Source organism: Parasteatoda tepidariorum, chromosome 3 (genome assembly GCF_043381705.1).
Source record: "Parasteatoda tepidariorum isolate YZ-2023 chromosome 3, CAS_Ptep_4.0, whole genome shotgun sequence".
NCBI classification, from domain to species: Eukaryota; Metazoa; Arthropoda; class Arachnida; order Araneae; family Theridiidae; genus Parasteatoda; species Parasteatoda tepidariorum.
This window is the reverse complement of record NC_092206.1, coordinates 55,047,822-55,075,324: the sequence shown is the minus strand read 5'-3', so window position 1 is coordinate 55,075,324 and position 27,503 is coordinate 55,047,822. Positions and strand designations below refer to the sequence as shown.

General features: G+C 27.9%; 1 protein-coding gene and 1 non-coding gene across 2 annotated transcripts in view; one reads left to right on the top strand and one right to left on the bottom strand.

Annotated features, from left to right (window-relative positions):
• LOC107453167 (uncharacterized) overlaps window positions 1-27,503 on the bottom strand; it is a 170,123-nt gene that overhangs the window by 118,685 nt on the left and 23,935 nt on the right. The window lies entirely within an intron of this gene.
• On the top strand, window positions 26,561-26,632 carry TRNAW-CCA (transfer RNA tryptophan (anticodon CCA)). Its single transcript has one exon. It is a non-coding gene; the product is annotated as a tRNA-Trp (tRNA).

The following is a 27,503-nucleotide window of genomic DNA, read 5'->3' as shown; positions in this document are numbered from 1 at the left end:
TATTGAATCATTTAAAGAAATAAAGTAAAATATGCATTAAATTTATGTTTATATTCTGTAGAAAAATTTGCACCTCATTTAAAATAATAAAAAACAACCCAATTTTTCGGAAAAAACTATTTTTTTTAAATGATTTTTGGAATCGATTTCCAATTTTCTCCCTCCATTTTAGAAAAAGATAAGGCGCGTCAAGGTATGTTTTGTGTCTACATTAAAATATTTCTGAGTAAAATTTGAAATCTAATATTTAATATTTCTTAAAAAATCTCATATTTAATATTTCTTCTCTGTTTTTATTATGTAACTGACTCATAAAATTTATGGTTTAAATTATAAAAAGTTAATGAATCTACTTTATTGAACAAAATTTATTCAAAAATTAATGGTTGGATTCAATTTAGGCAAAAAGTTTCTTTCTTCTTTAATTATAAAATTTTTATCAGATCAAATAATTTGTAAAAATATCCACGCGTCATTCCACTTTGGAATGGAAACCGTATCTTATAGAAAAAGGTAAAGTATTCTGCTTTTATCTCACTTTTTGAGTAACCCTTATTTTTCCCTCTTTCACACTCCAGATAAAAAGTAGATTTACCTTCTAAAGTTCACATCCCTGATAAATAGTAATGCCCGAGAGGGAAAAGTGCTCTTGAAAGAAATATGACTTACATAGAACAGGTTAACAGGTATGCGTCTAGGTATATTAATATCTAACGAGCTGGGATTTTCACAATTTGAGAGCTCATTCGTTATGGATTTATGGATTATACTATTGTCTTATGGCCAGTGTTAAGTGGGTTTTGAGCCTCGCAGGAATGTAAATTTTTAAAGTTCTATTTAAAATTTATAATGTTGATTGCGCAAAAAAATTCTAATCGCTAATATGCAAATTAATTTAATATTTTAAATTACGAAATAGTCACAAAAACGTACTTTCTCAGAATAAATGTGGAATTTTTTCAACGATTTCGGATTCTCAACATAGAGAGAGAGGGGGGCGGGTAGCCACAATCGGAAAATTACGGTACTAAGAGTTTCGCCAGAAGAACAATTGAAAGCTTGCATCCCTTATCGTATTCAGTGAAACTTTTTTAAGTGAATTAGAAATTTTTTGCCCACCATAAAACTCGATTATTCAAGCCAGTTTAGGAATTAAGAATAGAAATTTTTAAAAAAATGGAGGTTAAAGGCTTGCAAACAATTATATTAAAAATAGCAAACTGAACTGGTTTTGAAGCAAAACACCACAGATAAAAAAATACGTGAATTAACTGTGATAAAACCATGTCTTAAACTGTAGAAATATTGAATATTATCCCTACTAGTTAGTCAAAATCCATGTTCAATTATCCAACCCAAATTAACAAAAAGTTTGTTACCAGGGATGATAAGGAACGTTTCAGCTTTATTTGTTCAAGAAATCAAACAAATGAATCCAGGGTAGTAGAAAAACAACACCAGAAAGCTCTAAGTGTTGGCCAATGACCCAATAATGGGATATTTTCTTTCCTTTTGTTTTTGTCGATATCGGTTCTTTTCTAACAATAATTTCGACCAATAAGGCTTTTATGTTATTCCACGTGAGCAGTAACCATTGCGCTAATTTGTTATTGAGTAATGATCTAACGACACAATCGACTTTTTCTTTTCTTTTTTTTTCTCTCACCATCCTCCTATAGTTACATTATCACAGTTATTTCGATGAAAGCTATAACATTATAACATCATGATAGTTTTCCAATAAATGTAAGTGATAAGATGCTTTAAGGAAATAAAGTAGGGTAAATCATTTATTTAAGGTGATACAAGTACATGTTGGGAAAGATGTGAATTGTTTTGTGCAGATGTTAATACAACAAATTTGGAAGAAAAAAATTATTGAAACTATCGCTATGTATTTTGTAAACAAGTTTTTCTCGAGAGTAAAAATACAGGAAAACTTTACTCACGCATTTCTCTTAAAGAGTTTGACTTTGCTCTTAAATTTCAAACCAAAAACTATATTTTCTATAAAAAGTATTTACTAGTATGTCGTAAGGCAAAATATATCCTGGCATAGCATGAATCTTTAAATTGGAAAAACAGAAAGAAAAGAAAGGAAGAAAAAACGTACTTTTCTTTGGAAAAGTTCACTAGTTAATGGATAGTCGAATACAAACCAAATTCAGATTTTGAATTTTTCCTTTTTTATTTTCATTTACTAATAAATTCGCATTCTTTTGGATTCTAAATTGATTTGCGAAATCATTTTGTAAATAGTACAAAGATAAATGACAATAATATTAATAATATGTATTATTTAGTCTTCTCAATTATTTTTAGTTCAATAGCAGATTTTAACATAATAGTTTATTCAGATTTTACATAATAGTTTAAATGATACTCACTCTCAATAATCTATCTGTAACAATCTGTTCAACATTCTTTTAATTACAATATAACGCTTTCTCCATTGAATTTCCTAAAAGTACTTATATTTAACTTACTTTTTATGCATTAGTTCAATCTAAAATCTATTGTTTGATTTAAATTCCTTTGAATTTCATTCGAAATTTCATTCACGTAAATTTTTTTAAACTAAAATACAGATAAAGAATAACGCCAATAGAATGAATAAAAATGATAATGCCAAAAAAAATCAACTAAAAGAAAACGATAATTAAATCGCATTAATGAAATATCGTTGTATAAAATATTGACATATTTTATTCGTGTTCTTGAAATACGCAATTAGTATTTCGAAAATAAATAATACTTGAATAAGTAAATAAAAAATTTTAAAAATTTTATTTATTATCTTATAAAATCGATTAACTTGAATTTTCTTCGTTTAATTTTGCTGCTCATTAATTTTTCGAAACTAAGAAGCAGACGATTACAATTATGTCAAAAGAGTCAACTAGTATCATAAAATAAACCGAAAACAGCTTTAAAAAATCCTCTTAATAAAAAAGCTAAATATTACATTTTTTAAAACCAACCCGAACTTCGAGTAAGTTTTGATCAAATATTTACATATTTGATATTTACATATATTGATAATAATTTCCAAAATAATTAATATTTCAACGTGCAATATCTTTTAAAACATCTTATCAATCAATTTAAAGCTTAATACAATATTAACATTATATTTCAATCAACTTAGAGCTTATAACAATATTAATATTATACTTAACAATTGAAATAAAATTAAATGTTACTTTTTATTTGCAAGTATTAATTATATGTTTTCTTACACTTGTAATTATAAGTGTCCTTGCGCTTACGATGCGATTTATAATTAATTTCATAATAATAAATTCCAGCCTATAGCTTCGCTTAAAGCTTGAAATTATTCTTTAAATATTGTTTAAGTAAAAAGCATTGTTAGTATGCATCAAGTATAGTAAGTAATTCCAGAGTAATAAAGATATTTTTATAAAATTTGCATTCATACTTTTTTCAAATGTGAAAAGTAAAATGTATCTGTGTGCACTGTGTTATTAGTTCACGAAAAAAAAAGATTACAAAGATAAGAGACTATCCTTTTTAAATTTAGTTTAAATACCAAAGCGCACATTTTGAATCGGATATTACAATTTAGCAAAATTAATAATAACTATTGAATTGACAAGATAATACCAAACTTGCATTGAACAAAAATTAAACCAGAAGGGAACGAAGCTTAAATAAAAATAAAATTCAAAATGAACTTAATTCCAATTAATATATATTCACATTTTTATAGTAATTATATATCATTATGTATTATCGTATTATATCACAATAAAATGTGAAAACTGTTGACATATCAAATATTATTATTATATATTATTATAAATACACATACAAATTTGTAGCAAAAATATGCCTGAAGACTGTAATTATCTTGCCTTTGTTAAAATGACCTTGTTATAAACTTCACAGTGTTACTAAATACTAATAACATTATCATTTAAATTTTGTCTTATTTACAACCTATTACTCTAAGGCACCGTTTTTTTTTTAACTGCGGAACCCTAGAAAATCAAAATTTTGTCGGTGGTACACTGGTTGTTAAAAAATAGTTTACTAGCAGCTACGAATATGCTACAAAAATTAAATTTATTTAGAAACATTTAACCTAAAAAATGAAAATTTTTCATTATTTAATCAATAACAGTCTTAAAATTAGGTTTTATGTTATGCTTCGAAATCACAATACTTCAGCGACCTTTAGTCTATTAGTTTTTTGGTGTACGCATAAATCAAATTGAATAAAATAAGCTAAATTATGGTTTTTGAAAAAGAACCATTAATAAATGGGAGAATAGTTATCACAGAAAAATAATTTGTTATTTTTGAATTTAGTTAATTTATTTTGAGTTCTAAAGTGCGATGAGAAATAATGATTCAATCTTTCATGAATGCATATCCTTTCAGTAATTTATTCAATATAGTTCTCTTATTATTGGAAGAAAAAAAAACATGAATATATAGTTTAAAATTTGATATTTCTTTTTCAATGGCATTTTAGTTGAATAATTTCATATTGATAACCTAATTGCTAAATAATCGATTATTGGTTGAATACAAACTTATTACAGGTTTCAAAAATCAAAACAGTTTTTTTTCTTCTTTTTCCTTCTTTTTTTTTTAAGAAAAAGGTTCTAGTTAACGGAATCCTTGTGGTCCCGGAACCCATGGAGTCCTAAGATTCCGCGGAACATTTTTTGGAGAACACTGATCTAAAGTGTCCGCAATGGCAATTATCATTACGAAGAACTGGAAACCTATTACCGGCGTGGCTTGTATTCTACTTAACTTCAGACCAATGGCCTGTCTGGAAGGTATAGGTGGCTGGTGTGTAATACTGATCACATTCCATTTGTAGTCAAAATGTGGTGCTTTAACCTCCATGACTTCCTAGGCCCACAACGTTGAAGTGCTTTACTTTACTATAGTATCTGTTGAAGTGCTTTATTTTACTATAAAGTATTATCGTATCCGTTGAAGTGCTTTACTTTACTATAAAGTACTATCGTATCCAAAACAAATTTTAAGTTACATTTATCTTAAAGAAAGAGAAAAAGAGGAAAATAACATAACTTTTTAATTATATTTCCCACATTGTTTCATAATCAGATTTTCAACTTTGTTTTCGACTAAAAAAATTACAAAGACAATTTGTGAACTATAAATTATTGTATAGAGCAAAATTTACCTTTGCAAAAATTTAGATTGTTTTAGTGTTTACTTTATTCATAAGCTAAATTTTATTTTAAGGAAAGAAAACTGAGGAAAAAAAACATACTTTTTTTTAAGAATGTTTTCTACAGTGTTTTGTAGTTATATTGTCAACTTAGTTTCTGTCTAAAAAAAAATTGCAAAGACAATTTTTGCTCTATACATTTTTGAATAGAGTAAAATTCAGTACACTTTGCAAAATATGGAGGCTAATCGTACCATATATCTTACATAAAATNAGAAAAAGAGGAAAAGAATATAACTTTTTAATTATATTTCCCACATTGTTTCATAATCAGATTTTCAACTTTGTTTTCGACTAAAAAAATTACAAAGACAATTTGTGAACTATAAATTATTGTATAGAGCAAAATTTACTTTTGCAAAAATTTAGATTGCTTTAGTGTTTACTTTATTCATAAGCTAAATTTTATTTTAAAGAAAGAAAACTGAGAAAAAAAACATACTTTATTTTAACAATATTTTCTATAGTGTTTTGTAGTTATATTTTCAACTTAGAAAAAAATTAGAAAAAAAATTCAGTACACTTTGCAAAATATGGAGGCTAATCGTACCATATATCTTACATAAAATGTAAATAAAAACTCTAACACTAGGAAACGGCAGCTTGAAACATTCGATTAATTTTTTTTCATCCAGATATAAAGGAAAAAAAAAAAAAACTTCTACAATCATTGCCCATCCCAGTAGCACAGTTACATTGCCAATTGCAACAAATTGGAAGATGGAGAAATGAAAGATGGCTAAAGAATAAAAAGGAAAAAAAAGTAGTGTAACGTTGGAGGCAAAGGTAAGGAGAAGGGGGATGAAAAAGGAGATGATTTTTTTCCATCTTCTTCCTCGATCGAAGAAGAGGAAGGAAAAAGGAAAAGAAATGCTGTCAATAACCTGTTTCAAGGTCGGCCATCTTCCTTCACAATCCTTGACCGTGGCAGTGAAAGTGTGTGCGGCAATAGAAGAGTTTCTAGACGGGAAGAAGGAAGGGGAAAAAGAGGGAGAAGCCCCGTGCAGGTGAAAATCTTAAAAGGAGAAGAAGGGGGCAAAGACCTTCCATTTAGAATTAAATGAATTCTGGAAGATATTGCAAGAAAGCATTTTTAATCGAAAAGTTGATTTTCCTTCCTTACATAAACAAATTTGTAAATACATAACATTACATAAACAAATTTTCATTTCAATAAAAAATGTATAATACGGCAACTCGAAGAAAGATTTGTAAGTTTACAAGGTTAGTTCAAAAGAACTTTTGTACATTGTTTAATATTACCTGGCTTAATTAACACGAAGTGAATTTATGAATTTTACAAATGTATGGTATTAAAGTTTATATTGTCACGGGTATTGTTTTTAATTAAAGAATCCATCAAACATAATCTTGTGACAAATTTCTAGAAAGTTAAAAGTTCAAATGACCATTGTAATTCGATTGCGAGATGAGGCCACGGGATCTTAATCAACTGTTTAATTAACAAAAGATTAACAAGCTTGACCAACGAGCGAGGCAACGTCGTGACAATATAATCCTGATCTAATTTTTAGCCTTGACAGAATTCGCCAAGTTTTCATCATAGAACCATTATAAACAAATATGACACAAGTTAAGGTTCCAATCCCGGCATTCGTATAGTGATCCTGTTGTAGATAGATCACGGTATAGGACACTGTTGGGTAAAGCAATGAAGGACTTGGTGGCTTTTCTCTCCGCATTAAGAAAATGTAAGTGGTTTTCATGAAAAAACTTAGCTATTTGAAGCTAAATGTAAGATTAAAGAGTTTAGCATTGAAGAACCCTGCACTCTATATAAACCGACTGATGATCAAACTTTGATATAAAATAAATAAATAAATCTTAAAATAAATAAAATAACGGCTAATAACACATCTGTGTTACAAACGTGGAAACTGAGTTTCTGTATGGCTCGTGATTTGTAATGACTAAAGATGGAGCTAAACGAAAACAATCACGAGAATCAGAGAAATTCTAAATCATATTATAACAGCTATCAGAAAGTTTGTTAATTTTATTTAAATTTTCTAAGTAAGTTATTCTATAATTATTACCTTTGATGTTAATTTATCTATGGAATTCCCTGTCATCTAAGCAATAAATAAAGGTTTATATGTCTATGCACTAAGCATTTTTGAGAACGTTACGATCGAAAAAGAGAGTTTGACATATATAACTGGTTTGTGCTCAACAATGACTGATTAAGACATTATCATAGGTCGCAAAAAATAACTATAAGGAATCGAGCCTTGTATCATCATCATCTAATAACTATTCAGAAAGAAAGAAAATAATATTGAGTGTATTTTCTTACTTGCAAAAATCTCATCTTAATCAGGCATAAATTCTACACATAAAAGTGAAAATTATTAAAATGTTGCTTGAGCAACATCAAGCGAACATAAGAATAAAAATCAATTTTTCCAACTTAACAATCTTAATAAAGACATCAATAACGAACTGATCCAGCTTTATCCCAATACAGATGGAGTTCATCCTTTTTAAAGACAACCAGAGGGGAGGAATATAAACGAGTTTTAGAATTTTCCACCCCCACTCAGTGAGATAAAATACATAAATTCTCAAAACTCCCCCACCCATTCGAACAAATGGCAGTGGAGAATAGGGGAAAAGAATCCTGAGGGTGGTCACGAAAAGGAACATAATCAAATTAAACTGGGGAAAAATGACCCTATCCTTTCCCTTATTGGCCGGCAGAGCTTGGAGATAAGAACTGCTTATGCTGAAAAGTTTGCATACAAAATGAGTTGTAAATCCATTCATGGAGAATTTGAACTTTTAACAGTGGGACACACTGGACGAAATAATGTAAACAATTGTATAGAGATGATGATACTATGCGATAACTAGTACTTGTCGCATCTATAATTTACAATAAAGACAAATTATGTTCTATTTATTTTCTTGTAAATTTTTTTTTATTACATTTGACATATTTTTCCAACTAAATTGATTATTCAATTATTTGTAGTAATAATTGGATAAATCTTTCTGAGAAACTTTGAAGCTTTTGCAATTGATTTTCAAAATAAAAAAAATGTTTATACGGTCACTAGAGAAAAATATTTGCTAAGTGAAGTTGCTTTTATATATATACGAAGCTTGTTGGAATAAATTAAGAAAAATTTTAAATCAACACAGGCGTTTATCGTATTCCTCTGACTTCCCTTCGATGTTCTTTGGCAAGTCTTAATTAAACTTCCATAGAGTTTATCCTCAGCTAAAACTGTGGCTCGATGTAAGTTTTTCATTTATTTATTTATTTAAATGATGGACACCCATCGTATATTCAAAAACACTCATTTAAATTTAAGTGGACATTTAAAACTTTGAAAAAATTAATGATACTTTCTGTAAAATTTAAGAAATTTGAAACATTTCTAAATTATTGAAAAATTCATAAATTTAGACATTCAAAAGAAGAAGAAAAACTTTTTATCGAACTTTGTTAAATTTCCCTGCTTGATTTGTTTTTTGTAAGCCCTCTATTGCTTAATAGTCTGGGGGGAAGAAACGAAAATTATAAATTTTCCGGAGAAAATAACTTTTTTTATCATTTACCGGAATGAAATTTGTATTTTCATTTAAAAAAAAAAAAAAAGAAAACTACAAAACGAGTTTTTTTTTATTGGTACCCTATTCCAAATATTGATTCCAACAGATATCAAATAGTGTATTTCAATCAGGTATTTTATGTTCTAGCAACAAAATATTGTCATATTTAGGGTAGAGTTGCCCTTTCTAACATTGTGCGTAATTTACTATAATAAGTCTAGAAATTATCAAACAAATGTGTGTGAAATATTGTTAGTATGAAAATAATGGTATATGTATATATTTTATATTGCTTTTTTACTTATTTCAGTTTTAAATAGATGTATGTTTAATGAGATGATACTAAAAGTTCTGATTATAAACTGATATGAAAAGAAAATTTAGTAAAGTCAAATTTATTATTTATTATCAAATTTATTAAGTTTCAAATGAAAGCTATTTTAAATTAAAGTTCCGTAGCATTATCATATTTAAGTTTAGAAAAGTTTAGAATTTACAACTTTAATAATGCAATGATTCACTAGTATCAAAACTTTAGAAACCAATCTCTTTTCTTTTAACGAAACAGATTGGTATTTGATAAAAATTTTGACTTCTAAAAAGTTCCAAACTGAAAGCTTCAACGTTAAAATAAAAAGGAAAACTTAGTTGAAATACCTTTAGGTATTATGAGTAAATTATGAAAAGAATTTTTTAAAACCTTGATGAAACAATGTGGGACAAATAACAATTGTGTCCCAAAATTTTGATTCAAGTCAAGTAATATGTTGTAAAAATTTCAGATTTTTCGAAAAAAAGTAATTTAAATTCTAAAAAACGTTAAAAATAAATAAAATTTTAAAGTAAAAATTGTTTTATTTTAAAGCTTTTTCTTTTCCTGAAGCTCAATAGCTAGTCTATAAGAACTTTATACTAACATTTACACAACTTTTCTTGTTTGGATCATTAGTTACTTTATTTGTTGACTCACTATAAATTTTTTTAAAAAAAATTATTAAGTGGAATAATTACATATCAAAAAATTTAACTTTCAAAATAAAAGTTAAGTAATTAAGCTTTTTTTCCTGTGTCAAGAAGAGGTAATAAAATACTTTTTTTTCTATCACACTTTTTAATGATTGAAAAAAACTTATAATTTACTTACATTTTAGACATTTCAGAGCAGGGTAATACTCGTAAAATTTAGGAATTAAGAAAGTTCGAAGTCAACAAATTTTTTGACGATAGCAGAATTTTTTTTTTTCAATTTTCGTTTCCTTTTGTAAATTGGGCAAGTCTTTAGTGTTTTTTCATTTATTTATTTATTTTATTTTATTTATTTATTTTTTACAAAATGTTTCTTTTTCAACGACGCGTAAGTGCCTTTCCCCATGACATTATTAACCGATAAAATGGCATTGATTCTGCTAATTGTTAACCAGTTTCTGGCATTGCTGTAGATGCATCTAACTCTGCTATCTCAACAAATGAGGTATAGCTGCCCATTTATTTGTTGCTCAACACCCAAATAAAACAAAATTGTGTTGATGGGTTTTATGTAAACACAAAGTAACAATTTTTGCTGTATACACTCTAAAAATAGAACCTCTGATTTCCGGGACAAAAATGAAACATTTTAATTCTAAATTTAAAAGGAGCACCGTGCCTCTTAAATTTAAATAACTCGATAATAAGAAAATATACAATAGTAACATTTTCACAACTTTTGTCTTTTCAGCATTGTTTACTTTATTTGTTATTAAAATTTTTAATAATTTCATTATAAATAAAACAAGTTATTAAAAAAGTTATAAGTGGAATAATTACATAATACTAAGAAAGAGTTTAAGGATTTATTTACAAATAAAAAGAAATTATTTAAAAAAGTGTAAAACTGAAATAATTACACGTTAAAAAAATTAACCATGAATATTTTTTAAGCTTTTTTATTTGTTTTTTTTTTTTCTTACATCACGATGTTCTTTTAATACCACTCTTATTATCAATATTATACTCAATATTTTTCGTCTAGCGAATTCAAAACGGAGATAATTTAATTAATGTCACCAGTCTTGGAATTCCCAAGGAAATATAATTCCAGCTAATCATAAAGTGGTCAAAACTTCGATTGTAAAATTCCACATTCACAGCCACAAAAAGGGTTTAAAGAGAATGTTGCAACAACAATACTTATATAATTTTTAGTTTCTTGCATCGCTGTTTGCGATATTTTAAAAAAAAATTTATTTTAAAATAAAATGTTATCGTTTCCTGCCGTGTTCTTCGAATAATACTCACACAATAATTTTTGAAATGAAGATTAGAAATAAAGACTAACATAACTTTCAAGAAATAAAGACTAACACAATTTGGGTAACTAGATTGATGGCTTAATAAAGATTTTAGAAAATGTATTGTTTAAATTTACGGAACTCTAATAGAAATTTATGTTTGTGGCTAATATGAAAGTGGTATACACTTGCAGGCTCACAAACTAGTTAATTTTGAAAAAAAAATTTAAAAAAAAAATTTTTTTTTTGTTTTTTTTAAGCTATATTCTTTTTTAAATGGCCCTTGGAAATCACGACGAAGATAATTTAGGTAATAATAATTTATGACTTACTAAAGATTCAATTAAAAGTGATAACACTCACGGAACTTCAATAGAAATTTATGTTCTGTAGTTCTAAAGGTTGTCAATATTCACTGCAAGAGTCTATCCTTACACGATCAAAAGCTATTCAATAAACATATCATAATAGTAACTTTTACACATTTTTTTTTCTTCTTTTGAATCATAGTAAACTCTGTTAATAAAAGTTTTTAAAAATCTCGCAAATTTTTTTTTTAAAAAACAGGTATAAGTGAAATAATTATCGCAATCATTATGCTATGTTTTAAAAAAATAACTTTGAAAGTTAATGTTAATTTTTTAAAGTTTTTCTTTTTCTTTTCTTTTTCCAGCGATGAACTTTTTGTGGTATTCTTGTTATAAGTTTCTTCCAGGGAAATCAATATAAAGATAAGTAGATTGATAATAACTCATGGCTCAATACAGATTCACTTGAAATTGACTACAAACTCGGAGCTCCAGTAGTATGTGCTAAAGTTTTGAAAGTTGTCAAAATTTCCGCTGAAACTGCCCTTAAAGACTTAAAGTAAGTTGATACAAACGGTATAATAGTAACTTACACACATTTTAGTGGATCATTGTAAACGTTATCTGTTAGTAGAATTTTCAAAAAATTTCTGCGAAAGAAGTTATTACAAAATGTTTAAGAGAAAGAACTAATGTACTCGTTACGTTATGATACTAAAATTAACTTTTAAAGTTAAAATTAATTTGTAATTTTTTTTTCTTCAACTTTGCTTTTTTTAGCGATGCTCTCGCAGTAAGTTTCTCCTAGAGAATTCAAGACGAAGATAATTTGGATAATAATAACTTATAACTTATTGGATTACTTAAAGATTCAGTTAAAATTTACTACACTTCCAGAGCTCCAGTAAAAATTTTAAATTTTGTAATTCTGAAAGTTGTAATAATTTCCGTTCAAGAATCTACATTTAATGACCCAAAAGTAGGTTAAATACAAACGTCATGTTACTTTCATGCATTTTTTTTTTCTGAATCATTAAGGACTCCATTTGTTATCAAAACAATTTTTCAATTCTTCTTCTAAATAATTTAAGATGTAGATAATTTGGGAAATAATAACTAGGACTTACTAAAGAATCAATTAAAATTGAGCATAGTCATGGAACTCCAGTAGAAATTTATGTGTTGCAGTTTTAATAGTTGTCAAAATTTCGGTAGCAAAGAATAAGTTTTTAATAAAAACATTTTGAAAACACAATTTTAACACAAAGTAAGTTTTTTGGATCGTTGGATAATTAACTTTTATGGGGATAATTAACTTTTGGTGAAAAAGTTAATTTTTTTAAAGTTTTTTGCTTTTAATGCAATGCTCTTCTTATGTCACTCACACAATAGTTTTTGGAAATAGATTTAAAGACGAAGATAATTAGGGATATAATTACTTACAGCTCGCTAGAGATTTAATAAAAATTGTCTACAGTCATTAAGCTTCAGGTGAAATTTATCTGTGCTGTTGATGATATGATCAAAATTACTGTTGCAGTATCCATCCCTCCGAATTCGAATATTATTTAGACATTTTTAAATTTGGAAGTCTCAATTTTTTTTTTTTTTTTTTTTTTTGATGGTTAAATACTTCATTTGTTAATAGAATTCGATTAAAAATGTATAACTGAAATAAGTACACGTTAAAAAAAAATTCCAAATAATAGTTCTGTTTTTTTTGCTGCTGTGCACTTTATGGAATTCATGCATTAATTCTGGAGTCAATAACGAATATAATTCGTGTTATAGAAACTTATGACTCACTAAAGATTCATTAAAATATTAAAATTGTCTACAGTCACTGAGCTCCAGTAGAAATTTGAGTATAGTTAATCTGAAAGTGGATGAAATTTCTATAGCAAGATTTCACCCTCAAAAAGCAGTTAAAAACTTCATAATAGTAACATTTACACATTTCTTTTCTTTTGGATCACTGGTTGCTTTGTTTGATAGTAGTTTTTTTTAAGGCTTTCACCACAAATGAAAAAAAAAAAATTATTTACAAAGAGTGTATAAGTGGAATAGTTAATCATTGAAATAAGTAACTGTCATTTATTTATTTATTAATATTTTTATTTATTATTATTTTTATTTATTTTTACTTATTTATATTTTTGTTTATATACATATTTTTTATTTTACTTTTCCGGCTATGTTTTTCTTGTAATACTTTACCAACAAGTTTTGCTACCAAGAAAGGAATTATTAAGTTTATTTAATTTGATTGCAATCAAATTTAATAAAATTATTAAATAACAGATATTTAAACTTACTAATGTTAAAATGATGTAACTTTTTTCTGTGATTTTTTTTTTTTTTTTTACCTTTAATGTCCAGCTCGCAATTATATAGAATTCCAGTTTTGATAATTATTGCATGAAGGTAACTGCAAATATAGTTAAAAGTAATAATTCAAATAAAGCATTTTTTCTAGAAATTGAATACTTTTGTAATTCTTTGAATTTTAATGGACTACGTAGAATTTACATAGTAGACATACTTATATCGAATGATAACAACACTGATTTATACACTGAAGAGCCAAAAAAACTAGTATACCTGCCTAATATCGTGTAGGGCCCTCGCGAGCACGCAGAAGTGCCGCAACACGACGTGGCATGGATTCGATCAATGTTTGAAGTAGTGCTGGAGATAATTGATACCATGAATCCTGCAGGGTTGTCCATAAACCAGTGGGAGTAAGAGGGGGTGGGGATATCTTCTGAACATCACGTTGCAAGGCATCCCAAATATGTTCAATAATGTTCATGTCTGGGGATTTTGGTGGCCAGCGGAAGTGTCTAAATTCAGAAGAGTGCTCTTGGATCCACTCCCAGACATGAACATTATTGAACATATTTGGGATGCCTTGCAACGTGATGTTCAGAAGATATCCCCACCCCCTCTTACTCCCACTGGTTTATGAACAGTCCTGCAGGATTCATGGTGTCAATTATTACCCGACTAGTAAGTGGTAACTCTATGAGTAATTTCGAAATATTAAAATTTCAGTGAAAAGGTATCAGATATTTTTATTTTATTTGACAGTTTAAAGAGTAACATGCATGTAATTTATGTGTGTTGTAATCAAGGCAGTTCTCAAGCAGGAGGAGAGAAGGACAAATGTTCAGAGCCTCGGGACTGCTGAAATCTCGATCAAATTTCCTTTTGAAAAATATAGCGCTTATTTTTTTAACGAAAATTGTGAAAATTTCTTTGTATCCATATAGGAACTACTATTTCGTATAAAGGATCTTAAGAAACTCTGCAAAGAATGGAAATAAGGCATTTTGTGCTTTTAGGAAGGATCTCGTAATAAATGCCTTTGTTGGCCTCGTAAAACCTTTTTCAGTCTTAGATATATCTTCTTCTTCCACTGCACTGCAGCTTTTATGGACCCAGTATAGACACATATCATCATCTCGAGGTAAGACAGAGTAGTGCCCATTCTTGCCACGATAGCAGAGGTTATCGAATCAAAAATAACAGAACAGTGCTATTATTGGACTTATTGTTTGTTAGGATCTGAATCTTTAGTAGACGTATAATAAGCTAATAATAACTGCAATGACTGATGTATAAATGTGCAAACTTATAGTGATTGCAATGACTGATAAATAAGGCTAGTTTAGAAGCAAAAGAACATTAGAGAGTTCACATAGTAAAACAAACTTATCTACGCAGATACCACGAATTAATCAGTAACAACAAGTAAATATAGTAGGCCCTTCTTTTTAACTCATAAACAATCTTTCAGAATTTCTCCGCTAAAAACAGAACCAATTTCAACACAATCGAGGTACCCTGTCTTAACCCCAATCTCCCCTATTTGTTTTTTTTTTAATTAAATCATGCTTTTTATTTTAATAATAAAGACTTTTTAAAGTGTTGAATAAATGAATCACCGGAAACGAATTAGTGTAGCCTACTTCCCTGAAGCAAAATCTATCCCATAACGCAATTTTGATATTTTAATTTTACATAAAAACTTTTACATTAAAAATAATATTGCATTTAATTAATTAGTTCTAAAAAGAAAACCACATGGATGCCCATACAGGTAAACTATACCGTAAAAACTGCGATGTAATTTCTCTTCAAATTTGGTGTTAAACAACCCGAATAATTGGATGATGGAACATTTTCTTTTAAGTTAACACCAAATCAAGCGTTCATGCATACTTTAAAGGATGTAGTTTAATCTAAATACCAAAAAAGAAGAATGCTCATACTAAAATCACGCGTTCGCACAGTTCGTGAGTTATTTCCTTTCCAAAAACGCCAGTTTTGACGTATTTTGGATACCGTCAATAGATTGTCTACGCTTAAGTACGAAATAACAAGAAATTGTCGTTTATCTTGCAAACTGCTCTACAGAAATGAAAGTTAGCCATTATAAAATTTAAGTATGTTTTAATTGTGTAATAAGACAAATTATAATTTATTTCTGAAATATCTGTCAATTGTATTAAATATTTTTATAATGTTTAATTTAAACCACTTCTGTTTTGTTAAGTCTAATTCATATTCATCATCGTGTTCTTTTCATGAGCCTGCATATTTACAAGTCAATTTTGCTTTTAAGCATTTAAATATGTATGCTTCCTAATCTAACTTTTCTTACTTCAAACTTTATTGTAAAAATAATTTTATTGTAATAACTGTAAAACTGTATTGCACTGTACTGTACTGTTGTTATAACTGTAAAAATAACTTTGAATATTATAATCATATAGTTATTATAAGCTTTAGCGCTACTGACCACTAGCAATGGTGGCAACTTCCACGCTTCCAAAATTGTACGAGGGAGAATTCTTGGTATTTCACAACCCCTAGCTCTGTCCTTGATTATTGATTATACTAAAAGTTAAGTCTAGTGTTCTTCCTCTACACCACTTTTGTTGTATAATAGTAGCTACCATTTTTGTCATTTTTTTCCATTTGTTTTATTAAAATAGTCCACCATTTTGTTTAAAAAAAAGTTACACTAACATTTTTCTTCTTGCTGTGTAGGTGCACTAAGTATGATGTGATATGTATGTAGCCATCGAATGGAAAACGGATAATATTTCAGGAATATAATTCCTTTATTCACTTAAATTTTGTTTACTTCAATTTTTCTATCATACATTTTAAAGATTTTTAATTTTTAAAAAAACTTACAGTTTACTCACATTTCAGACTTCACAGAGCAGACAAATACACGCAGGGCTTAGAAATTGAGTAAATTCGAAGTAAATAGTTTTTGTGTTGACTGTAAGCATTTTATTTTTAAGAAAGTACAATTTTTAAGGTATACCCATATACGCATATGGATCTGACATTACTATCTAAGCGAGTAAGGTACTGTTGCCTATGTATTTTTTAAACGCTAATTCCAATGAGACCAATACAGAGTCGTTAAGAGTAAGAGATCAGAAGTTATAAAGATTTTTAAGTATAAACTACTCATATAATATCTCAATTTAATATAGTTTTGGGTTCAATGAATCTAAGGTTCTTTAATAACCACACTGTTGGAAATTTCTCAGAATAAATGGTTAAATAATAGATTAATTAATTATCACTTAATCATATTCAAACATAACTGTCAAATAACGATAAATAAGACGGTATCCAAACTGTTAACTGTGAGAAAAACCGTTTATTAACTGCTTACACTTAAGACGGTTTAACAACCAGAATTTTATCGCACCAACTAAGCCTATCGAATGAAACCACTTAGTTTGACAGTATGCATATTATAGCAGAGAGAGACAATACTTTTTTTTTAAATCTCGCCTATAAAGAAAAGAAAGTACCACTGAAGTTTTTTGAAAATAAGGGTTTATACTTTATTAAAAGAGGGAGGAAAAAACATTCTGAACTCATTCGGTTCGAATAGTAAACCTATGTTTGTTTTTATAGCTTGAGATTTCTTTTCTAACGTGCAATATTGACTGATGTAACTGCGTCTTATAAATTGCAATAAAACGTGCTAAAGATACCACTGTAAATATTAGTACATAATTTAAACTATTTCAATTATATATTAAACTTATTATTAATTTTAATGAATTATTCAAGAAAAAAATATAAATATTAAAGAATTAATAATGAAATATTCTTGAGGAGTATAAAGAAAAAGAGAACTAAATTGACCATTTAAAAACAATGAAATAGTATTTCAGAGAAAAATGTAGTTTTTAAACAAATTAAATTAAATATTTCAATATTTTTAAATATATTTATTTTGGTGCATCAGAAAATTGCGTAGTACAATAAAAATTTGTCACTATATGCGTATTAGCTTTATCTGTGAAAATGATTAAATTTACTATCCAATTTTATAAACTGTTATTAATTAACAGTAATTTCACACAATAATAAAAGAGAAACTTAAAACTGAAAGAAAAAAAAACAATATTCTAATATTAATTCTCTAAAGTTTAACAGTTTTCTGTAGCAATATTTTATTTTCAATCATGATTTTAATTACCTGCAATATGGAGACATTACAATTATTTATTGCAGGTAGCTATGACAACGAATTGCGGCGTCTATCATGTCGCCTTTCAGTCTCTTGAAACCCCCTGTTTTTTGCAAGTGGTAAGAGCCATATTTTTTTGCTGGTTCATTCCCTGCATCGTTCCCCACCCCACCATAGCACTAATCCCTTCTATCCCCCACCCCTCGAGTCAGTCCCCTTTCTTCCCTAGGGGGCCATAAATATAAAATATTGCTGTATTTTTAGTTTTTAAGCCATAACTCATGAATCAGGAATTCTCAGGTGGAGATGGAATTATTATTTTGATCTTCCTCCTCCTTTTCTTTTATTTTGAATTCAAAACTATCATTAAGAATTTAATATTAGTTTAAATAAGCAGAATGGCTTTTAAAAATTAAATATTTAGGGTTAAGACCCCATTACTTTCTTAAAAAGATCTCAAGTTGAGACTTGCTTTCATCCTTATCGGTATCCACATTTTATCCTCCTTAAGTAGTTTGTTCTGTGTGGTAGTAGCGAGTGGTGCCATAAACGCTATACTCGACAAAGTTTTTAAAATTTTTAAATAAGTGAGTACCTTATGTGATATGCAAAAGCTAGAACTGTTTTCTATGTAATACTTGCATTATATCTGCATAAATTGTACTTTAAACAGTTGCTGTCATTAAAAAAAAAAGTATTTTTCAAAAATAATTATCGAATGAGAAATGTGAGTAGTTTATCCGGCGATTCAATTTCCTTACCCTTTAACACCGCTTTTATTTATTCCTAATAAGAAATCTGACATACACCCAAAAAATAAATAAGAACTAATTTTTTATGTTTTTTTACCCTCCTACGTTTTTCCATTAAAAGAGCGCGAGAGAATTTTAAATACGAGTTGTATTAACTGTACTTTTATTTATATCATCTGCTTCCTTAAATATTTTTAATATCCTACAGATAGAGAATATATGCTTGTATTTTAATAATACATAAGGGAAATACCATAGAACTGGAGTTCCTTAAAAAGTTCCTACTTTTGTGTGTCGTGTTTTGGCTATGTTGGTTTGTTTTTACTTTTATGTTTTCATCTTCTCAGTGAATTTTTGCATTTCTCGACGTTGAAATGTCTTTTCAACCTAAATACATGTGCAAGAATATATTTTTGTAACGCAGATAAAAAAAAAACTACTACGCGTATAGACAAAAATATTGAAAGATTATTGTTTTTCGAAATTGTTCTTCTTGCTCAATACTTTGATGAAATTATAAGTGCCAGCTGTTACGTAAATGAGATAAGGGAAATCTTTAGCCAATTCTCATCTCTATTTACTCATATTTTATTACAAATTACTATAAAGGCAACTTTCATTATGCATTCTTTATATCCGAAGTAATCTTCACACGCAATTATAAATTTATGAAATTCAGCATTTGACGACTTAGAAACACGCAATGGAAACTGAATATTTTAGCGATCGTTTCAATGATTTTAATGATCTCACTGCCAGTTATAATGGTTCATTACTTAAAGCTGTAATTATGTTATAAAGGTTTGTGTACAATGCGCATTATCAGTGGGTTATGTTTCAAATGGTTATGCAAAGCGAAAAATGAATTATGCTGCAAACGAGCATGATGTTTCTCTTTCAGGGCATTCATAAACAGAGAATAATTTTATTCAAAGTAAAAATGTTCAACTGAAGAAGTGACTATTCATATTAAATTTCATTCTCTTTGCTCAATAAACGACGTCAATATTATGAATGCAAGCTTACAAAATTTGATTTCCAATTATATGTCTATTCAAAATTAATGATTCAAAAATGCATTAGTATAAAAATTATTGTTCGAATTTTTTTATTTCTTTAATTTTTTTAAGTAAATAAATGTCTTGCCCATGTAAATCAATATTATTCAAGTCTATATATTTTAAATTTTGAATTCAGATCAGAAGACAAGGAAACACTTGAGTCTAATATCGATTTGACAAAATTTGATTTCCAATTATATATCTATTCAAAATTAATGATTCAAAAATGTATTAGTATAAAAATTATTGTTCAAAAGTTTTTTGTAATTTATTTCTTAAAGTAAATAAATGGCCTGCCCCTGTAAGTCAATATTATTCAAGTCTATATATTTTAAATTTAGAATTCAGATCAGAAGACAAGGAAACACCTGAGTCTAATATCGATCATGGAAAATGAACCCTTTGCATTTGAATGAAATTATCCATGCTTGTGTTAATAAAGAGTTATGAGTAAAAGGAGATTTAAAAATATAATAATAAAAACACTCTTTTTAGGGTAACATTTTGTGATAATACCCTGGTTAAGTAAAATTCTTATCCATTGAGACCTTGCATAATTTTATTTATGCAGAAAACGTGAAATTCATTTCTTCACTTTTAATAATGTTTTAATTATTTAGGCAGAAATATAAAGAAGAAAAAAGAAGTACTGATTTTTTAATTAAAATACTTAATTAATAAAAATAAAATACGATGATTCCTTTCAAAAACTGTTCAAATAAAATTTTTATGCATACTAAAATATTACAAGCTTTGCATCAAAGCTATATTTTTCTTTTTTTTAAAAAAAAAGTTTTTGACTTCTTTTTGAAGGATGAAGCTGGGGCAAGAAATATTAATTTCGTAAGTGTAGATTAAGTACGGTATTTTAAATATGTGATGAAAATTCATAAATATAGAATATAAAAATTATTCTTTGAACTAGTTTAAAGTTTCAATTTTATGATTATAATTGGTAACAATTGGATTGAAAGAATTAAAATATAGAATATAATGGACAGAATAAAATACGTTCTTCTCGTGAAAATAAACTAATATTGAATAATGCTATTTTTACAATAAAAATAAATGGGTATGTGGGTATAATGGGTACAATCAGTTCATAAAGAAAGTAATTAAATACCAAATCATGTCCTCTACAATTTCAATACGGACAAAAATAATGACTAATATTTTTTAGGAAAAAAACCCAAATTTATCAATATTCAATTAATGATACTATGAAGGTTAACAAAAATCATGGTTTCTTTGAGAAAAGTAAAAAAAAATAATGGATTTCCTTTTTTTTTTTATTTATTTATTTTTTTTTTTATTCAAATTAGATTTTCAAATTACAAATTATTTTTTCTTCAACAAATGGAAAGCTATAATTTAAAAGTTTTGTATCACTTTAACTCACAATGAGTACTTTTATTTTTTAGTCTATTTTGAATATCAAATAACAATTTGCGTACATTACCCTCACATTAGTTCTCAGGATAAAGCTTTTAATATCAATGAAAAAAGACTTTTTAAAAAAACTCACGAGGCTAATGAATATATTTGTAACAAAAAGATATTTCTATCACTTGCTTTAAATCAATGAATTTATTTCAAAAAAGAAATTAAATGATTTAAATCGTTTCAACCATACCCAATTGCCACATAGAAACAAATTGGGATCATCGAGAGTTCATAAAACGGGCAATTGAATACGGCCCCCACAGCATCCTTTTTTAGCTGCTTGGCAATGGATGCACAAGGAACAGATAGGAGTGAATGTGTAGCTATGACCAGTGGTTGTGTCTTGGCGACGGCCAGAAGGGATAGATTTTTTTTTTTTCATTTAATTTTTCTTTATCTCTTTCCTCCCCTCTCTTGGAGTGTGGAAAAAATGGATCACTAGCGGGTGGGTCCCGTATGAGATACAGCGATGTTATTAACGGCCCCGATTTATTTTTAAGTCACGTCCGATTGATTCCAAGAGAGATTTTGAGAAATATTTTAAAATGGGTGGGAAAAAAATGGAATAATAGATTCCCACCCCTGCTCAGTTATTCATTTTTACCTTATCATAGTGGGACATTGCATGACCCGCGGCTGTTTGTAGGAATTATCAAAAGATGTCCATCTTTCATTGATATGTAATGGTTCGCAGGTAAATTGATTGTCGTCAACTATCGTATTTGATGAACATTTTCCGCGAGTGAAACTATAATAGAAATGATGTACAACTCGTTAAAATGTTTTTGATAGTTCGGTTGGAGTCATTTAGATAGTTCAATTGGATAGTTCTATTTAGATAGTTCAATTGGCTTCATTCAGATAGTTCAATTCAGATAGTTCAATTGGCGTCATTTAGATAGTTCCATTAGATAGTTCAATTTAGATAGTTCAATTGGCGTCATTTAGATAGTTCAATTAGATAGTTCAATTTAGATAGTTCAATTGGCGTCATTTAGATAGTTCAATTGGATAGTTCAATTTAGAAAATTCAATTGGCGTACTTTTCGCAGGTGAGAAGTACATAAATGATAACATTTTTATTTTATATTATATTTAATATCCGTAGTTGAACAGCCAACCCAATTTTTGGGTTTACGACTTCTAAGGTTCAACTCCGTAGCCTTGTAATTATAAACCCAATCCAGAAGATAAGGGAACTCCTGTATCAAGTATTGGGAGAAATTTAACTCCGTGGAGGACTTTTTGATGGAGCTACCCCGCATTTGCGTTACATGGAGAGGAAGGTCACGAGAACCTTCCACGGTTAGCCTGACAATAAAGGGACTCTAACCCATGCTCCGTCTACAAGTGAGGATATTTCACGTCAGCAGTGGTCGGTGCAAGCCGGATACGGATCGACCAGCCATCGCTGAGATTCGAATACGGTTCAACTGATTGGAAGGCAAACGCTCTATCCCCTGAGCCATCGCGGCTCAAGATGATGAAGTTTGACTTGTATCAAACGTAAACGTGAAAGTAAAGAAAATTTTTTTGTACGTACGAGACACAGTAAGACATAATACGTATTATATACGAGAGGAACAGTTTAATTTGTGACAGACGTAAACGTAAAAATGTGTTTCTTAGTTCATCTTTTTGACGTTCCTCATGCACTATCACTGGCGAAAGTTATCACTTGGCGCGGTAGGTAAATACTTTGACTTGTATCAGACGTGCATAAGTTCGTAAGTGCGTGAGTCAGTCTCTTTAATCACTTTTCACTAGCAAAAATTATCATTTTAAACAAAAATTGTGCTGTTTGACTTATATTAGTTTAAATGAACTGACTAAAACGTTTTTTTAATTTTTTTTTATCAACAAGGCTGTTGTCATGTTCACGTATTTTTCATCGACGAATATTATAGGAAAAGAGGATATGTTTGGTATCAGTAAAGACCTATAGTCATTTTTAGGTCTACCATATTCATGAAAGCACCCCATACATGAAAGTTTTCTCAGTGTTTGTTGTTTTATTATTATTCATTGGTGAAATTCTTTACAGGATTTTATTGCCGGCTTAGGTGATAGGTTGGGGGCTGTGTAATGTAGGCTGCATAGATGTAGTCTGGAGAATATGGAGTTTCGTTTATCACAGAAAATCTACTTAGCATTTTTAGTAGTAGGTTTACATTTTTTTTTTTTAAATCTTCATCTGTGTTATATGAGACTTTATCCTAATATAAAAATTTAATAGCAACGATCTATAGTAGAAAATATAGGTTCTCAAACAAGGGAGGGAATTTTTCCATAGGGCAAGATGCATGATAAACCAAAAAGTGTTAAGTCTCTTGTACTCTTAACAATATAAAATTAGAACTAGTTGGTTTTATTTATCAGTAAAGATTAAAATCCTAAAATGGTAATTGAAAATATTTTTAAAGCTAAAACACTTGATCTCAATAGAATAGGAATACAAATTTTGTTTGATATTTATTAGTTCATTTAAATAAAGGAGCAATTAACTCGATCCAACTGATTGGTTTTTCCTCGATTGAAACAGTTATAGATTGGAATGAAGCCGTGAATGAAGGTACAGACTAAAGTTCTATTATTTAGAGAATTTAGGGGGGGGGAGAGAAATTTTTGGTATTCTCTATAGCAGGGATGGCGAACCAATGGCACGCGTGCCATTTATGGCACGTGACACAATATTCTGGGCACGCTACCGATCACAAAGTTCACTATAAAGCATATTAACAGTTAAAAATGAAATTCACAAAAAAATTAATTATTAACAAAAAAATTTACAATTAATTCCAAAAAAAACATCATCCATAAAAAACAAGCTAACAATAAGTAACTAGCAAAAAAAATTTTACAGTCCTGCTTAAACTAACATCTTACAACCCAATAAAAGTTATTTGTCATCTAATCTGCAACAACAGAAGTCATACTGATGTTACTTTAAGTTGAATTACGCGCATAACTGAGACATTGCAAAACGTATTTTTTTATTAGTAAATAAAAGAGTTTTGAGTTGATAGTATTTAGTATTATTATNTCTGCAACAACAGAAGTCATACTGATGTTACTTTAAGTTGAATTACGCGCATAACTGAGACATTGCAAAACATATTTTTTTTTATTAGTAAATAAAAGAGTTTTGAGTTGATAGTATTTAGTATTATTATTTTCCCAATAATCACGAAGTCAAAATTATTTGACGGCACGTCTATGACCTCATTAAACAATTTTTTGAAAAAATGGCACGTTGGTGCATAAAGGTTCGCAACCCCTGCTCTATAGTGTTTTAAAAGAAGTAATAAATATAAATTCCATAAAAATTACAAGAGTCTGCAGAAATCTTTAGGATGAATCTTTAAATTTGCGTCTGTCTCGGAAGGTTGTATATTCAAAGCATATTTAGGTCAAATATTTTAATCAAATTAAAATTATAAACTAATAAAACGTCCAAAGGAATTGTAAGCGCTTGTGTAATGATGTGTATAATAATTTTGATATCATCATGACAAATTTTACTTCCTCATAAATATCCTTTGAAGAAAAATATCATTCAACTTTGAAAGAAGATCTTTCTTCGAATGTATTTAAATTGCTCAAAAAGATACAATTCAAAAAGACAATTGTTCAAAAAAAAATTCATAAAGACAATTGTTCAAAAAGACGCATTTCAAAAAGACAATTGTTAAAAAAGGCACAGAAATGCTTTCTGTTAAGCTTTACTCTGGGATCGTAATTATTTTTCTGCATTCGTTGAATTATTTCCTCTATTGTATATTGCTTAAAATTATATTTTGTACAGTGTTCCCAAGAGATTTCTGGAAAATTTAAAAATTTGTCAAATCGTGGATTTTTATCAAAATTGGTAGCATTTGCACAAAAGAATAAAATGAGATAGATAAATTCGAAACTCAGCATAATCACGTGAATGGGACTCAGTGGCATTTGACATCGGATCAGAAGGTTGCGTGTGCCAATCACCTCCGAGTCAATAATACTATTTGTAAGATTGGGATCAGAAATCAATATTAATAAGAAGCATTTGTTCAATGATATACATTTAACTTTTAATCTCACGAATATTCAGTAAATACTTTTTTCTCTCCAGAATTTCCTTATTTATTTTATAACTAATTTATAATTTTGAACAAATTATATTTCATTTTATTCCTTAAGATGTGTTCTATTGAACTCAGTTATTGAATTTTAGTTTTTGAAAATTTTCATAACCTTAAAATTTAAAATTTTTACTCAATAAATACTTGACTTTTTAAAATATGATTTTCAAACGAAATTTTAAAATGAAGTTTTAGGACACTAAGATATATTAATTTATTTAAGAATATTGTTGAAAATCTTTTACAGAGAATAAGTTTCACAATAATTTACATGAGGAAGAAATAAATATAAAATAAATAAATATAAAATAAATAAATATAAAATAAATAAATATAAAATAAATAAATATGAAATAAATTAATATAAAATAAATAAATATAAAATAAATAAATATAAAACAAATATATGTAAAATAAATAAACATAAAATAAATAAATATACAATCAATAGGAAAAAGACTTGAAATCTGAGAGAACTCGTAACATCATATTTTATTTTTTTATTTTCATCATATTCGTCTTCAATTTATCACATTTATCACAATTTGGTTTTATTTTCTAGTTACTTTAAAATATGGTCAATTAACATTTCAATAAATTTTTTATCTATCTGGACTTATAAATATTTTACATTATTTTGTCGTAACTCTAAAATGCGGTCTAATTTTCGGTTCTTCTAAAATATGGTAAGTATGTATTTTTGAGAACTTCTCATGCATTTACCACGATCTTATTTTTTCGTTCCTCTGAAATGTAATCTTCTTTTCCAATAAAGAAAATACTTCTAATAACTTAAAACGAAATAGTTACATTTTGAGAAACGAAATTTATAAGAATTGAAGAGAAAAAATTAAAAGTTGTTCAAACTTCTATCTAAGGAGTTAAATATAAAGATATAAGAAATATAATTTTATTTTCTGAGAAAAAAAATCAATTAGGAAGGAAATATACTTCGTTATTACACAATTTTTTTTTTAATCGTTTACTTCATTCTTGTTTTATAGTCTGAAAACCATATTCTAAGATTTTTAATTTTCAAAACTCTTTTTTCCTATTGAAGAATTTAAGATAAAAAGCATCTTCGTTCATTTTTATTACAATAGATGGCGCCTGCACAAGCAAAATATTTTTAGAAATTCTGGATACTTTGAAAGAAAAAAGTGGCTTTATCTTTGAAATTTACAATTAATTTCCGTTGTAGCTTGTCTTCTTAAATTTAACAAACTTCTTCAAGAATAAATATGTTACAGATGTAATAAATAATTAACACAAAATACGGTATGACTCGGTGGCGCAACGGTAGCGCGTCTGACTCCAGATCAGAAGGTTGCGTGTTCAAATCACGTCCGGGTCAATAATATTTTTGTTAATAATAAAATGTGTTGCTTTATTACATTTTTTTTAGAAGAATTAAATATTCTAATAAAGCATTAGTAAATTCGTTAGTTTATCCTTTTCGTGATTAGATTATTTCAATTTTCGAGCTACTCCTTTAAAAAATTGCCTTTTATCTTTCTACAATATTTATTTTTTTACATACTATTTAAATAAATCTCAAAATAAGAAAGAGGATTTGTAATACAGTCAAAAGATAATTTCAGTAATGCAGAATTAAATTCATAAAATGTACAAAAAAATTTCAAGAATTGATAAAGTAACAAAGAATTGATATTTAACGATGTTTTACGTTTTTGTGATGAACCCGAAGTAAGAGAAACTTCAAATAAGTAAACTTAGCAAAAATTATTACAAAACAGTTCAAGTCTTATTACATCAAACTAAGATAACGAAAATGTTCCTGTCATTTTCTTATCACCTAAGAACATTTTTGACCATTTGAATTGTATTTATTTAATTACAATTTTTCTTTTATTTTGGTTTGAAATTTCCTCCGAAATTATAGCAATTTTCTTAAGATTCTATAAAAAAATAAATTTAATAAAATTTTTACTTTTTCAAAATGTTTTTAGAAAGTGAAGTTTGTATTTTGTTAAAATAATTTCTTTGACAAAGAAAAAAATATTCTATTTGATTTTGCACAGTTCTTAAATAAACTAACTCATGTGTTAAAAAATAGACATCAAAGTAAAGAGTAATCAAAGGAATAATTAATAATTATAATTTTTAAAACGACACAACTTTCGTACATTAAGAAATTTTGTAGCCAAAAATTACCCCAGGGTTGCCTGAATCTCGTTCGCGAGATCGGACATATTCTGCACTTC